The 15,025-nt window shown below is 37.8% G+C and overlaps 1 protein-coding gene across 1 annotated transcript in view; it reads right to left on the reverse strand.

The window, feature by feature from the left end:
- Positions 1-14,135, reverse strand: part of smpd3 (sphingomyelin phosphodiesterase 3) — a 48,310-nt gene extending 34,175 nt beyond the window's left edge. Inside the window, exon 1 of the mRNA XM_077210457.1 lies at positions 13,960-14,135. The gene's annotated coding sequence lies outside the window, so the exon portion shown is untranslated. The remainder of the gene's footprint in view (positions 1-13,959) is intronic.
- Positions 14,136-15,025: the final 890 nt, after the last annotated feature.

Here is a 15,025-nt window from a genome sequence, read left to right on the forward strand (position 1 = left end):
ACACTGCACTGAGCACACTCAGGGGAGTTTGTTGCCATGGCGACACTGCACTCACTCATGAACAGTATTGCTGTTGTCTATCAGTCTGGTCAATGCCCCTTAAGTATGACACACACCCACATACAAACACAAACATATTATTTAATCTACACTAATCTGTACTTCATATGTACCTTAGTGGTCTAAACAGAATAAAGGTAATGTCTTCAAGAAAAATAAAACAATTTAATTAAATTAAATTAACTAAAAAGAAAAAGAAAAAAAATTATAATAAAATAAAAAGTTGGTTATCCTTCCATCAAAGAGATTTCTCCCTTATGCAAAGCAAATTAAACATTTTCATTCTCCAAGTAGTCTTTTAAATCAAGTTGTCACCTTCAGTTTTATAGCGCTTTTTACAATACACATCGTTTCAAAGCAACTTCATAAACAGGCCTCAGATGTGCACCAGAGTAAGCGAATCTTCTGAAAATCATATAAATCTGATTAAATCATATACATTTTTTTTTAAATATGCTCTGTTCATTTATAAATAAATGTTATAACTTTTATTAATACGATTTATGTACAAGTGAAAAATAAACATATTGTTAAAAAAAATTCCACTATAAAAACATATACAGCATATGAATGTCTCATAAGAAACACATCAAGTTATATTTTAACTGCAATTATTGTGTGCAAACATAATAAATATCTTTAAAAAAACAGGTTAATGTATTGTCTAATATCCAGACAATACACATTGTAAAAACATGTGAATGTTGCTCTAAAGTTTCAGTAATATATGTTTATGTGGCGAACAGGACGGCCGAGGGACGGGAGATAACGGCGCGAGGCCGGAGGTGCGATGGCTAATGAGCAGCACCTGAGAAGCATAACCGGTCTCGCACATAGGAATAAAAACCAAAACACAGGCCTGTTCCTCTCTCGATCATCAATGTCGTCGCTCCTCCTTTATGCTTCCGCTCCTCCGTGAGAGATGCGAGACCGGTGTGCTTCACAGGTGTTGCTCATTAGCAATCGCACCACCGGCCTCGCGCCGTTCTCTCACGTCCCTCGGTCGTCCTGTTCGCCACAGTTTACTATCGTAGTAGATACTAAACTGTAATCAACTTATAGACTGCAAATGGCTTTCTTGCCTACATTTAAAATAATTTTTAAAAAATGCATAGGACTGACAAGGGACGGCAATCACCAGGCAAGTGTCTTCAAATCCCATGATGACAACACTTGCTGTATGCAGGGTGTTAATGAAGCTAGGGTTATTTTCACTCATTTAAGACGTAGACATTACACAATTTAAATGAGATGAGATAATTCCAGCCGAAGCATTGCCTCTCTTGAGTATTTTCATGCTAAAATATGAGCTAATTGCAGTTGAAGAATGTTTGTGATATAATTAAATCCATCAACAGATCAAATGGCATTCCCGCTGCATGGTAGATAAAAGCTCATTTCAGATACTAATCAATGTGACACCTCTGTGGAGGGATTATGACCGTCAGATCCTCAATAATCCATCATTAATCAATTCATGTGTAATACTTATCAATCTGGCAATCGAGAGCTGTTTCAACAACAAACCTCATTCTGGAGGTTTAATTGTGATAAATCATTTGAACTATTTAACGCTTCATAGATAGATACAGTGTTTTGAGTGTTTTTAACACATTGTTATGTGGTTTCTATGGCATTCTAGATGATAATTTCTTTTTATATACTTCTAAAAGTATACATTTATAATAAATGTGTTTCTAAAACTAATAACACCATGATTTTATACTAACAAATAGACACAATGCTAAAAATATATTTAAAAAATATAACTTAAGATATTATAAAATAAACAACACAACATAACACAAAAAGTCTCATTACTTGACTGAAATCCTGTTCCCAGAAAAAACGGAAAAAAGCCCATAATCACAGCCCAGTGGAGCAGTATCCGATTCACATAGAATCTGAGTATGACGACGTCAGGCTAACCGACTGTAGTAGCCTGACTCTCTCTGAACATGTTCAATGGCCCCTTTGCCCAGAAGAGTTTGTAGCTCTTGTGACAGCAAATGCACCTGCTCCAGTTCCACAATAGTGGAGACCACGTCGTTGAAACACAGAGGCGGTGCACAAACTGTATTCTGTAACCTTTTTATATAGTTTTTACTAGGACCCCAGTAGAGATACCTGGCACACTCCCACAGCTCTGGGTGCAAATACTTTTTCTTTGGTAGATGATTGTCCTCAAATCCGGCGTCTTTTTAGACTTTTTTTTTTAGCGTGGCGAGCTAGTCCCCAGTCTTTATTAGGGGGAGTGCAACTCACCACTCTCTGCTTCTTGTTCTCCCTCCGCTTAGAAGCAGGACCGAGTTTGGGCTGGGTACCCCGACAGCCCCTCCCCTTGAGTACGGCAGGGAAGAAATTTCACTAAGGTCTCCTCATACCTCTTCTCCTAACGAAACCTGCTGACGACTTGGTGGGAAGCGTAGGCTTTTTCAATGATGATGAGCTCCCAGGGGAGAGATAGCCCGTGAGCGTCACTTCAACCTGAGGCTTCGTTGTATAACCACGTGCCCTTACACCCACGATAGTCGGATAAGTTAACGTGGAAGGCAAAAAGACACCTGATGTATATGGTTTCCACCATCAACAAGTTAACTCGTCATGGAGGTCTTTGAAGAAGTGGAGAGACGATCCCTCAGGTCACTCCCTTTTGTCACTAGACAGAAATCTATTCTCTAACTCTGAATGCTTGGGGGTCTCTTGTTCCTGTGCCCAGTCCAGTTGTAACCTTGGCCACTGCATGAGTCACCACCTCAAGTAGCTCCTCTTGTGCTTAATCATTGCGGAAGGAGCACTTGGAGGTGTCGCTCTCGAAATATATCTCGCCAGACAAAAGAGATGCAGTGTCCTCTGCCTGGTCCTAAGAAGTGCCGGGCCGCGCTTTGGAAGCGGGTGTGAGTACATCCCAATCTGGAGAGAGAACGAGTGAAAGGAAAGAACTCGTCTCTCGCTCCTCAGGCAGGGACTTGCCCATGAAAATAGGTGAGATGAGCACAAAGCACTTTAATAGAGAACAGCTCACAAGTGCTCGCAGTCGCCATGTAATCAGGGATGGGCAGTGAACACGGAGGCACGCATCTCCTGATTCTTTGCGACATGGGAAACATGGGAAATTTTACATTCTCTGTTTTTCACTCTCAGAAAATTCTGCACACTTACAACTGGAACTTAAACAGATAGAGGAAGCACACACACACACACACACACACACACACACATACACACACACACACACAATGCGGTCCCTGAAGACAAAGAAACCAGAAGGCGTACCTGTTTCACGTCTATTTATAGTCTCTCATGAGCGCACATTCTAATGACGTCATCGTCAGAGGTTATTTAAAACCAAGTTCTTGGCGTGTTTGCACACATGCATCAAATCCAGTCAAACAAAGGTGTTTTCCTAATGCGTATGAGTACGCAGCATTGAGAGTAGATTTTGAAAGGGAACAACAATATTATAAAAATTAAAACAAGATAAAAATAAAATGAATTCATGCAATTGTTATCTTAAAAGAGCAACTTTTGTTGAGGCAAGACTGGTTCTATCAACCCTTTCATGAGTTTAACCCTCAACTATCCCTGAATTTTAAAGCAGTTTAACGCAAGGAACTGGAAATGATCATTGCGATTATCTGTTCTCCAAAGAACCGTCTGATTGTGCCACAATTTCCATTCTGCGGGGAGCGACCATTACTCACCCAGACTCCCTGACACCTGGTTACACAAGGTGATGAGTGCTTTTACTGTGTGGGTGCTTGTGAGATTGAGTGGCATCCAGGGGCAAGACAGACAGAGAGTGTTTGAGTGAAGAAGTGCGTAGGATGGCAGAGGAGAGCCAAGGTGCTATTAGATATGGCTGTGCTAGTTTTTTTCTCACTGTTCATTTCTTGTGATTTGTGTATGAATATACTGTACAGTGGGGTACAACACTCTGAAACCACATTGAGAATATGGTGTTTTTGTTTACAAATCCTCAAAATAAACAAAATGAGAGAATTCTGACCAAAATGATAGTTTATGATCTAAAATGGACAAGAAATATTTAAGATGATCTATTTCTAGGTCACAAATCAAAATGTAAGCAGATTTGTGACTTTGACCATGTTAAGTCCTTTGTACAAAAGGTCAAAACCACAGAGCAGCTGCTCTTAAACATACTACAATCATTCTGGATAACATGGATCATCAGGTTTTGAAAAACGTATTAAAATTAATTTGCAAAATTAATTCAAATGCCTAATAATTTTAATATTAATATTTAAAATAAAATATTTAAAATAGATTTTTATTTGATAAAAAATTAAAAATATTTCATTTTTTCTACTTTCACTCAAATTTTTAATTAAAAAAATACAAATATATTTTAATACATTCAATTAATATAAATAAACGATCAAATTTCAAATTAGAAAAAAGAAAGTCAAGCATTTTTTTCTTGTGATCTCATGCAGACCCTATTTGTGTGTTTGTCTTTGAATGAATTAAAGCTCCTGTGCACAGATCCTTCGGTTTGTGTAATGACGGCAGAGGATTATGATGATGATTCAGTATTACCCATCATGCTCTTTGGCAGTGGCCCATATGCCCCAACCCCCCCCCCCCCCATCTCTACAGGGTGTTTGCTCTAAATATACTCTCAAATCTAGATCATGCTGGATCAATACTCTGCTACATACAAAAGCACACAATTTCCACTACATGTATCATACCGTGTCTACTGGAGGAATAGTTCCTCTATGATATTTTCTCTGTGGTCATTTACCTGTTTCTCCTCCTCTACCCTCCCCCCAACCCCATCTCACATCTCTCTCTCTCAGTCTCGTTCGCTTTTTCCATCTGTATGCATGACCTTAAGTGATCCACACAAATACAAATTGCTTTTAGACTTGAGGCTGAATACAAAGACAACTTGCAAATCAATAAACCCTGACCTGCCTTCCAACACATGTAAGCAAATGAAACACATGTGTACAAACACACACAAACACACACACAAATACAACATAACGCATCACAAGTTCAATGCCATAGTCTCTCGAGGAACAAATAGAGATCTGTGTTGTGAATTCGAATGATTGGCTCCATATTGTTTAGGTTTACACCCACTAACATGTGTCTATGTTTTTCTCTCTGTTTTGCCAGTAGATTTAATGTGGTCAAAGGCATTTTGAAGACAGATTGAAAATAGTGTACAGTCAACATATCATCCAAACATGCATAGTATGGGAAAACAAGCCACAATCAAGCATGGCATCCAAATGCTCCTCAGCTTTGATGCAAATGAGTCATTTGCTTACTTTATTCTTACAATATTTTTTCCATAAAATGAGAAGCTATAACACAGTATTGATATTCCGATTTCTGACTGATAACAATAGCCAATTCATTTTATGACTGAAAACTTGTTTGATAACAATTATGTATCTCTTTTGTTTGTTTGTCTGTTAACAAAAACTGTTAAATCTCCATTCTTAAATGTAATGCTTAACATAATACATCAAAACAATAGACAAAGATTGAGAAAATACAGCACTTTTGTAACCTGGCATAAAAATTTTGTCTTCTGCAATGCCAGCCAAATCAGACGAATAATTAAAATTAAAAAGAAATCTAATATTGGCACTAATATCAGAGCACCAATATGCATCATTACTTTATATTCAGGTAAATGGTCAGGTTAAACATCCTGCACTATATAAAATATGTTTGACTGTCTGTGGTAGTATCATAGTTTAATGACGTTATCATATTTTACCATATTAATATTCATGTCCTGTGGTATTTAAACAATGCTACTGCCATATACATATAAAAACATAGTATTGCGATGGTACATGTATGAATAAAAATAATGAAATCAAATATAAAACATGGAATACCAATAATGATATCTGAGGAGCAAAAATAATTTCACTATATTTGGTACAATTTAAACAGTGAATAGGATAATAGGATAATAAATAACTATCCATTGACGAGACTGCTGGTAAATTTCGCAACAGACACCAGGCTGTTAATCGGACAAGACAATAATCTCAAAATAGCCTGAATCTAATCTGCCTGGTCTGAAATATTGGCCTATAACTACTTTGTGGTTCCTCAGTGTCTCAGTGAGTACAGTCCATCATGTGTTTGAGACACTCAGAGTTTATGTGTCTAGATGAGAGCACCTGATCCTTCATGTCTTATTACATCACAGCCAGAACAGATGAACAGAACGAGACAGGCACAGCACAGAGCTCTAGAAGAGGAGGGGAGGGGTGGAAAGGGGACGGCATTGTCAGAGCGAACTCAAGCATACGAGAACTGAGTTGCCAGGGAAACCGCCCTGAAAACCAAACGCCACCTCTCAGGCAAAGGAAACAGATGTGAACGGTAGGTCAAAAGTGGCAGAAAAAGAGAGAGAGAGGGTGTCCCAGCCGAACAGAGACGGTGCACATGTTCTTTTGCTGATCATAACAAGTTCTGTGACAGCCTATTAGCACCTACGACACCCTCTCCTGCTGCCTGGCACCGCAGCAGCCCACATTAACATCCATACGTCTCTGATGTGTAGAGTTGCTACTTGTTTATAATAGCAGGGGGACCATCAAGCTTAATTACACACAGACACACACACTTGCCTTTAACTTGCTTTTGACACACATACAGTGGGCCAAAAATTGTTTACAGGCCACCCTTTGTAAAAAAAAAAAGAAAAAAATACCCATTATTCATCACATTAGATTACAAAATGTCAAACCAAATGTAATTTTCTTGAAAGAAAAACAGCCCTCATAATTAAAATCAATGTGAATTTTTGTCTGCAACTCATTTTACTTATGTAATCTGATATATTTACAAACAAAAGGGTAGTGTTGTCTTGTCAAAAGTTCCAACTTGGTGCCGAAGTTTAAAAATTTGTGACGATACCTGCATTTCCCTGTATCATTTTGAGCGCTGTTGAACGGATTCTTAAACACCTCTGATTTGCCATTGTGTTGACCAGCTCAACTATGTCTGTGATTGGCTACAATGATCAAGCTTCAAAAACATGTTGTCTTCACGAGCCCCCACACAGATAAACACAGGAGCGTTTAAAAGCAGGCGTATATCACGGGATATATTAGGGATCAGCTGATAGACGCCTGCTTTCAAATGCTCCCAAGCATGATCATTTTAATTCAATGTATATATTATTTATACATATTTATATTTAGTTTTTTAAATTTCACCTCAAACTTAACACCAAACAGTTGAAGGGCACCATTGACTTCCATATATGTGACTTTTTTGTGAACTATCTAAATAAAACATTTGCCTCACAGTTAAGTGATGTTAAAATCCTACATTGTAAAATGTTTATAACATAATGTTGAAAAATAACTAAATAACCATAAAGGTGAAATTACAAATCAGACACTTGTGAATGAAGTTGAATGAATATGTGTCAGCATCAGCCATTAGACAAAAGCTGACCCCCCAGAAGTGATCAAATGACTTCAACACCTGCACACATGCACATCCCTTCCCCAGAAAAGCCTCTCATCTGTTTCGAGGTCGGCTTATATCCTGCAGGTAATGACAGACCTCATCCCTGTGCCGACAGGGCCCTGACGGAAAGAGCAGGGTGCATCAGGGTGGTTTCGAACTAAAGCACCCTCTGTAATCTACCAGCAGCCATGGCCTTATGCGCACACACCCACAACCACCGTCTCCCAGCCGGGCTGAGACTCTTAACTGGAGGTTCTCCCATAACCACAGCCCTAAAATACGGACAGAGCCAGAGTTAGAAAGAGCAAACGCAAAGCACGGGTCCTAATCACACACTCCAGCTCCAACCATGTCAAACACAGTTATCTCCATCTATACACGTGCTTCCCACAATTATTATAATTATCATTATCACACAGCTAAAGCGATCCTATATCAAAATAGCATATATCACTTCACCAAATGCCTGTCAATCCAATAATGGATGGATGGCTAGGTAGTGTTAAACCAGAGCTGAGCACACCGATGTTCTATAAATGACCTACAAGGACACACACACAATCGTATCGTGCTGCTCTGGCAGATTAACTGAACAAAAACCAAATCCTTCTCTCTCGTTGCATTCATATTTCCCTGTGTACCAGCGGAGGACATCTAATCTCTTCATGTTAATGCAGTCTGTTCACAGAGCACTGCCAACATCAGCCAGCACACACATACACACAGGAGAGAAGTCTGGCTCAGAAATGGTAAGGTAAATATTGTTCTTTAGACGAATTTAAAGGGATAGTTCACATAGAAATTAAATTCTGCCATCATTTACTCACTGTGTGATATTCTACTGTACAACACAAAGGGAGAATTCATGCACATTTACATGCAGTTACAGTAAATGGACACTGAAGATTCAAAAAGTTTGCAAAAGCACTGTGATATATATAGCAAATGTTCAGTCTCCTCCAGTGACCATAAGATTTAAAAAGATATATGCACATTTGTAAAATACATGTGGCACTGTGCATGTGCACACGTTGTTTTTTATTCCAGTTAAGAAAGTAGTTTACATGGCTAAAATCTTCCCTTTAATGTGATTATTTAAAGCTGCATCCAATGTTTTGAGGAGAATGTGCGGCTGTCAGTCACCGCGCCGGTGTGGATACTGTCATTCAGAATCACCGATTCTACTTTTTGGAAGTATGAGCAACATAATAATTTTAACCGGAAAATGTCATCTGAACAAGTAAGTAACATCGACTTTCGTTCTGACCAACTAAGGGAAAAAAAGCATTGCAGTAATTTGCGCTGATTAAATCTAACGATCGGGTATCATATCACGTCAAACCGTGCAAATTATACTTTGTTCTCAAATTGTTAATGTTAACAACATCAGCATTGTGTGACTACATTTAATGCCCTTCAGATATTTATCCTTGTTTTCGCCTTGGGCCCGGTTGCAGTCTCTTTTTTTCTGTAGCCACTCCGAAGTCCAAAGTCTTTTACATTTTACAAAGGGTGAATCTCCAGTTGTCACTGTTGATTATCGTTTGAACGTTTCTGGATCTGCCATCAAATTAATAAGTTTAATTATATCAAGTGCTGTGAGAAAAGGCTATAAATCTCCACCTCCAACATCCTCACAGACAATATAGCCTACTAGTCGAGACACCTTCTTTATGTGTGCAGATGTGACGTAATGACGCAAAGTTTCCCACGGAAATCCACCAGTACCACTGGAATTAAAAACAATATTACAAGCTTACCGTTTTGAATCGAGCTAAGGCAAGCAGATAGTTTTGAACACTGGCTGGTTATGTACTTGCTCAAAAATGTATTTTGGATCATTTTTAACCCAAAAAAGTTATGGACTGGAGCTTTAAGGTCTACATTTCAAACAGATCAAAATTGGATTTGAATTGAGCTCAACAGGGTTGATCGATGAAGGCTTTTCAGTCCGATTGAGCAATCAATCTGATTATTGTCAATGTACAGTATCGAGTGAGTTAATCTCAAGAACCGAATCAGTGAAATTTGTGAGTGAATCAGTTGGGCTGGTTTTGTGAATCAAATCAGCTGACTCAAAAGAAAGAAATGTTGGTGTATTACTTTCACAGCGATATAGTGTGGCTATGGAATATTGCACAAAGGTCATACGGACAATGCTTATATACTTTCATGATGTTTATAAAACAAAAATGCATGAATAGGCATTAGCATCCGCCACTAGGGTCATCGTCGCTCAAAAATGCAATACTCTAATCTAGATCATTTGCATTTGATGATTTGTTAATGAATGAATCAAACAGGTTTTGTGAATCAAATTAGCTGACTCATATGACCAACTAGTTGAATAAGACATTGCAGATTGATTATCGGCTTGAATTTTGTGTGTGTTTCCCCCACAACACTTATTATATGACATCAGGATGTTTTGGATTATCGAACACGAATTGTACAGACCATATACATAATACTTTTAGGATGTTTATGAAACAACAACAACAAATTATCTTGATAATTAGAATTTAATCATTTTGTGAATGAATCAATTCACCTGGTTTTGTGATTCAAATCAGCCAACTCAAATGAGTGATGGAAAGTCAGGCAAGAGTCAAATACAACACGTTTATGGTACTTTTATGATGTGTTTTGCATCCTATGTGAAGTTTGAAACCCTCAATGGCATGTAAAATAGTAACCAGCACAGTCTAAATATCTTTCTTTCTGGGAAAGAAAGTCATACAGATTTAGAACAATTTCTGGATGAACCATCCCTTTAAAATCTTGTGTCTCAATGTAGGATTTAAAGCATAGATTTTTTAATATATTGGGCCACTAAATTTCCATATTCAAACATTGCTTTAGTCCCTCACAGCATTGGAAAACACGAGGAAACCTCACACAGAATTGATTCACTGTGCCTGCCGCGTCATTCAGCACTCAAAAGCATCCTTGAAATTCAGCACAGTGTTTGAATGAGGCTGAACAAGCTGTGCCCAAAACTCACACTTTCAAATACAAATACACACATGCACCCTTGTGCTAAACCTGCCCTATTTCTGTCCCAGCACTCCCCTAGTGTGACGTCTGTTGACCTGAAGCAAAACTAAAGACCTGTCCTAAAAATAGACTGCCACATCACTATCACAATCCACCCTGCTGCTACACGGAATTGTTGTTGATGAATTCCGTATTCACATTTATAGTATAGGCCATTATGTTATTCGGATTTGAGCATTTTTTATGATTAATAATAGTATATTTGTTCTGTGTTTATTTTATAATTTTTGTTTTCAGAGTAATGTTTCTGGACAATGTGTTTGGTATTTAACATGGTGTCTCTTTAAGAGAATAGGATGGTGATGCTTGGAGGATGTAGTATTTAAGCCAGTAGGGGGCATAATGTGATCAGCTGTGGAAGCACATGATTTTCCTACATGACTTTAGTTTCTGTTGTTGAATAAATTAGTTTTTGGTTAAGAAACATGAAGATGCATGTAGATACTTTACTGACACGGGTTTTCACAAAACCATGGAATTTACAGTGGAGACTGAGGAAAATAACATCTTTAAATGTGCTTTATTCCGCACTTAAAACCCCACTGTATTATATTAAAAATTTTAGTTTGCAAAAAAAAAAACTAAACAAAACATTGCATAGGATGTGCACTCTCATGTAAAAACATTTAGTTTTGTTTGTAAGTGATATTTAGAGTAAAACTAAAATTGACTATGCCACAACAGTAACAAACCTTGTTCTCCTTCATACAAAGTAGCACAAATGGTCTCAAACAAAACTCTTGAATACAATTAAAAGATTATACAGCATGATCCATGCAAACTTTGGCAAATTCAGCGACTAGTTGTTCTCGAACACAAGCCATCTGACACGAGATCTGAGCAAATCCAGCCTGTACAGCTGAATCAAAACGACTCCAGAGATGCCAGAGCGACAGTAGTCACGATTTACATTCTTGATCAAGATAAAACACAAAATAAGAAAGTAATAGAAAAACAGATGGAGATCATCTATATGGAGGATTATTCAAATAGAGGAACTTTTCTGTTCCCCAAGATGATTTTAGGAACGTAAGTCCTGTATTTGCTCTGCAGCAACAGCAGTGTAGCAAACCTATTTCGCCAAGACCAAACATATGACATATGATTGTCATATCCTTTACCATGCCAAACACCTGCTTTTGTTGAAGCTGTCAACCTGCATTATGTCAACTTATTTTTAAAATCATATTGAACCATATAATTCCAGCTAAAAAACTGCATTACGTATGATTCTGCAGTCTCCAAATGCTCTCAAACTCAAATATTTGAATATGTATGTATTTTTTGCAATGAACATGAAATATATTGTTTCTACATGTATATTATCAATATCTTGAAATCAATAGATTTATATTTCTCCATCGTGTTTAATTCGATTACGTCATGCGCAATGCTTTTAGTTCTTTAAACAATTTATATATATATATATATATATATATATATAAAGATTCCCTTGCCCCAATATTGCTGTCATTAGCATCACATCAAGAATGGAAAACAATTCCATTTTTTTACACATTTGATTTAAAACCCATTCCATTTCTTTTCATTTTTAGGATAAAGTTTAAAGTTAACTGACCGCATTAGCAAATTGAAGGCATATCTACAACTAAATGTATCCAACTCTCTCCAAAAACTTCAAATCGACAAATCACACTTGAAGGTTGACCAGGATGTGATAAATGTATATTTTTTCCTAAGTATTCAGAAGTGTCACCAAGTGAAGAATCATCCACATATGGTATCCACAAGATGAGAACTGAACTTACAAGAATTACATTATGTCATTCTTTGAGAGTATCTATTTATTGTATGGCTTTCACTGAAGAACATCCTGCTCAGGCAGATTAAATGTATCATGCTTTTCAGCTCTTAAGAAACATATAAGGATGACACAAGCTCCTCTCAGCTGTTCTTCTAATGGCCTCGGCGTAATTACTGAAGGTATGGCTATCTGCCAGAGAACCCCACGTGAACACTTCCTGATGGCCGTTTTGGCACACTGACCAGAGTATTTGACATGAACCGGTGTTGTCTGTGCTTGTCTCACATTCAAATAATGTGCTCTAATGAAGAAACTTCAGCAAATCCAATGAGCAAATGACCCGCTGTGTCGGATTAGCACTGCGTCATCACTTACTTCAATACAGTGACCACATTTCCCTCGCCCACTGTCGTGACTTGGACTAATGCCTCTTGAGAGGCTCTCTAAAGACCAGAGGAAAGATGGACCTATAAATCTGGAAAGAGGGGAGGTTTAAAGGCTAAGCCAAAGCTATCTTCCAATAATGATGCTTAAAATCACGCAGGTTGGGAAGTAGACAGTCTATTAGTGAGAAGAGCAGCATAAAGGGATAGTTCGCCCAAATATGAACATTTTAAATATTTATTCAGTCAAATGTTGTTCCAAACCTGGACTTTTTAATGTTACAAAAAACTAAATGACTTGCAATATAGAGTCCAAGTCACATGGAGCACTTTTATGATGCTTTTGGGTGATTTTTTTAAACATTTTTATTGCATTTGCATAGAAAAAAATAACTGACTTTACTAGTAACATTATCATGTATTTTTGGTCATTACGGTGTGTGCAAGTAGAAGCTCGGTCAGAAGCTCACATGACCACAAAACTTGTTGTTTAATACTACAACTACCTGTCCCTTGTCACAGAGAATAATGTACCTGTTAGTATAGCATTCACCTGGTTGTATGGAGAACAACTACAAATAGGGTTAAAGAAACACAGATGCTACAGTTGCCACACCTTGATCTGTTGTTTGAATTGTACACTAAATCACTCCATCACACTACAATTCTGAATTCTATGCAGTCTAATCTGAAATTATGCATATTAAAACATGGATTTAAGATCCAAAATAATTTCATAATGCTGTAACTGAAAATGCACCTTTCATTTTGAATTAAGAAACAGTAAACACTGACATATCTCTACACATTTCGGTCACAATAGATGCTGCAAGACATACCTGACTCGAAATGCATGCCTTGCCTCAAACTGATGGCTGACGGTGGCAACTGCATTTGTCAGAAGGAAGCTCTCTGGATAAATGATCAACCATACAGTCTAACACAGCCTCATGCACATGCAAATATTATTCAAATCTCTCGCCTCCAATAATGCTACGAAATCAAAGCTTTAAAGCCAGAGGCAGTGCATTTCTGTGAAACAATTCATCAGTAAACAGTCTAACATTTAAATAGAGCAAACCCCCTTCCAGGCGCACAAAGAAGCGTGTTAGGTGATGCTGCTGATACACTCCCAGGCAAACCCTTCTTCCCTTTTCAGCTCTCTTCGTAACTTTTCCTTTTAACCCAGTCGAATAGGATATTTTCAATACTCACAATTCAGTAGCCTAACAGGTGAGTTCCTCCTTTTGCGCTATTTCCTTGCGAGTTTCCAGATATCTGATTTCCTTCGCCGTGTTCCGCCTCTCCGCCCCGCGTTGCAACTGCTGACGACGACGCTGAGTTTCTTTCCAGCACCAGCTCGCTTTGAACAGCTCCACTGACGTCACTCCCCGCGAAACCAACCGACGCCACGCCTATCAATCCGCTGAGCCGGAGACCCCACCCAACAGACACTAGCGGTTGGGAATTTTGATTCATCCACATGATTCGAATCTTTTGAATCAATTCACTAAAAAGATTTGTTTGACTGAATGTGGAATAGCGTCAGGGGGCTACTACATGTTTTTGACATATTGAATTTCATTTTCAAATAGTTTCTTTTACTGGTAACAGCAATGCAAAATTTATGGTCATTGTGGTTTTACTAGAAATGCCACTTTCAAGGCCCGTTCACATCAATAACCGAAGAACGATAGAATGCTCCGTATTTATTTTTTCATGATTGCTCACTCACGCGCAGATTGAAGGCCTCCTGAACTTCCGTAATAAATTTGCTGACGTAATTCACCTGATTCTTAATCTTTATAGTTGTCAACTTGTCATTCTTCGGTTCTTGATGTGAACTGGCCTTGAAAATGGAAATTTCTAATAAAACCACAATGACCATAAATTTTGCATTGCTGTTACCAGTAGAAAAAAAACAATTGTAGGCTAATGAAAATCAATAGGCCTATGTCAAAAAAATGTAGTAGCCTATTTTGGTGTAGCAAGACTAGGCCAGATAACCTATATGGCCTGAACCACCAATGCGTGTAGGATTGACTGTTCTCGGAGTTTATCGAACTAAGTCGTATTTTACTTTATTAAAACTCGTTATTCGTTATACTCGAAGTCAAGCACTTCAAAAATGAGTCTGATATCTCTGACTGAGTCAGTTGTTATGATTCGTTCACTTAAAATATTTGTTTGTTTTTTAAGAACAAATGAAACGAAACGCCTCTACTTTCTTCGGTGGAAAACACAATAAAAAAAACAAAACAATGGTCAATTATTCTTTTGT

Source organism: Siphateles boraxobius, unplaced genomic scaffold (genome assembly GCF_051911475.1).
Source record: "Siphateles boraxobius isolate OS27281-9 unplaced genomic scaffold, OSU_SipBor_1 65, whole genome shotgun sequence".
NCBI classification, from domain to species: Eukaryota; Metazoa; Chordata; class Actinopteri; order Cypriniformes; family Leuciscidae; genus Siphateles; species Siphateles boraxobius.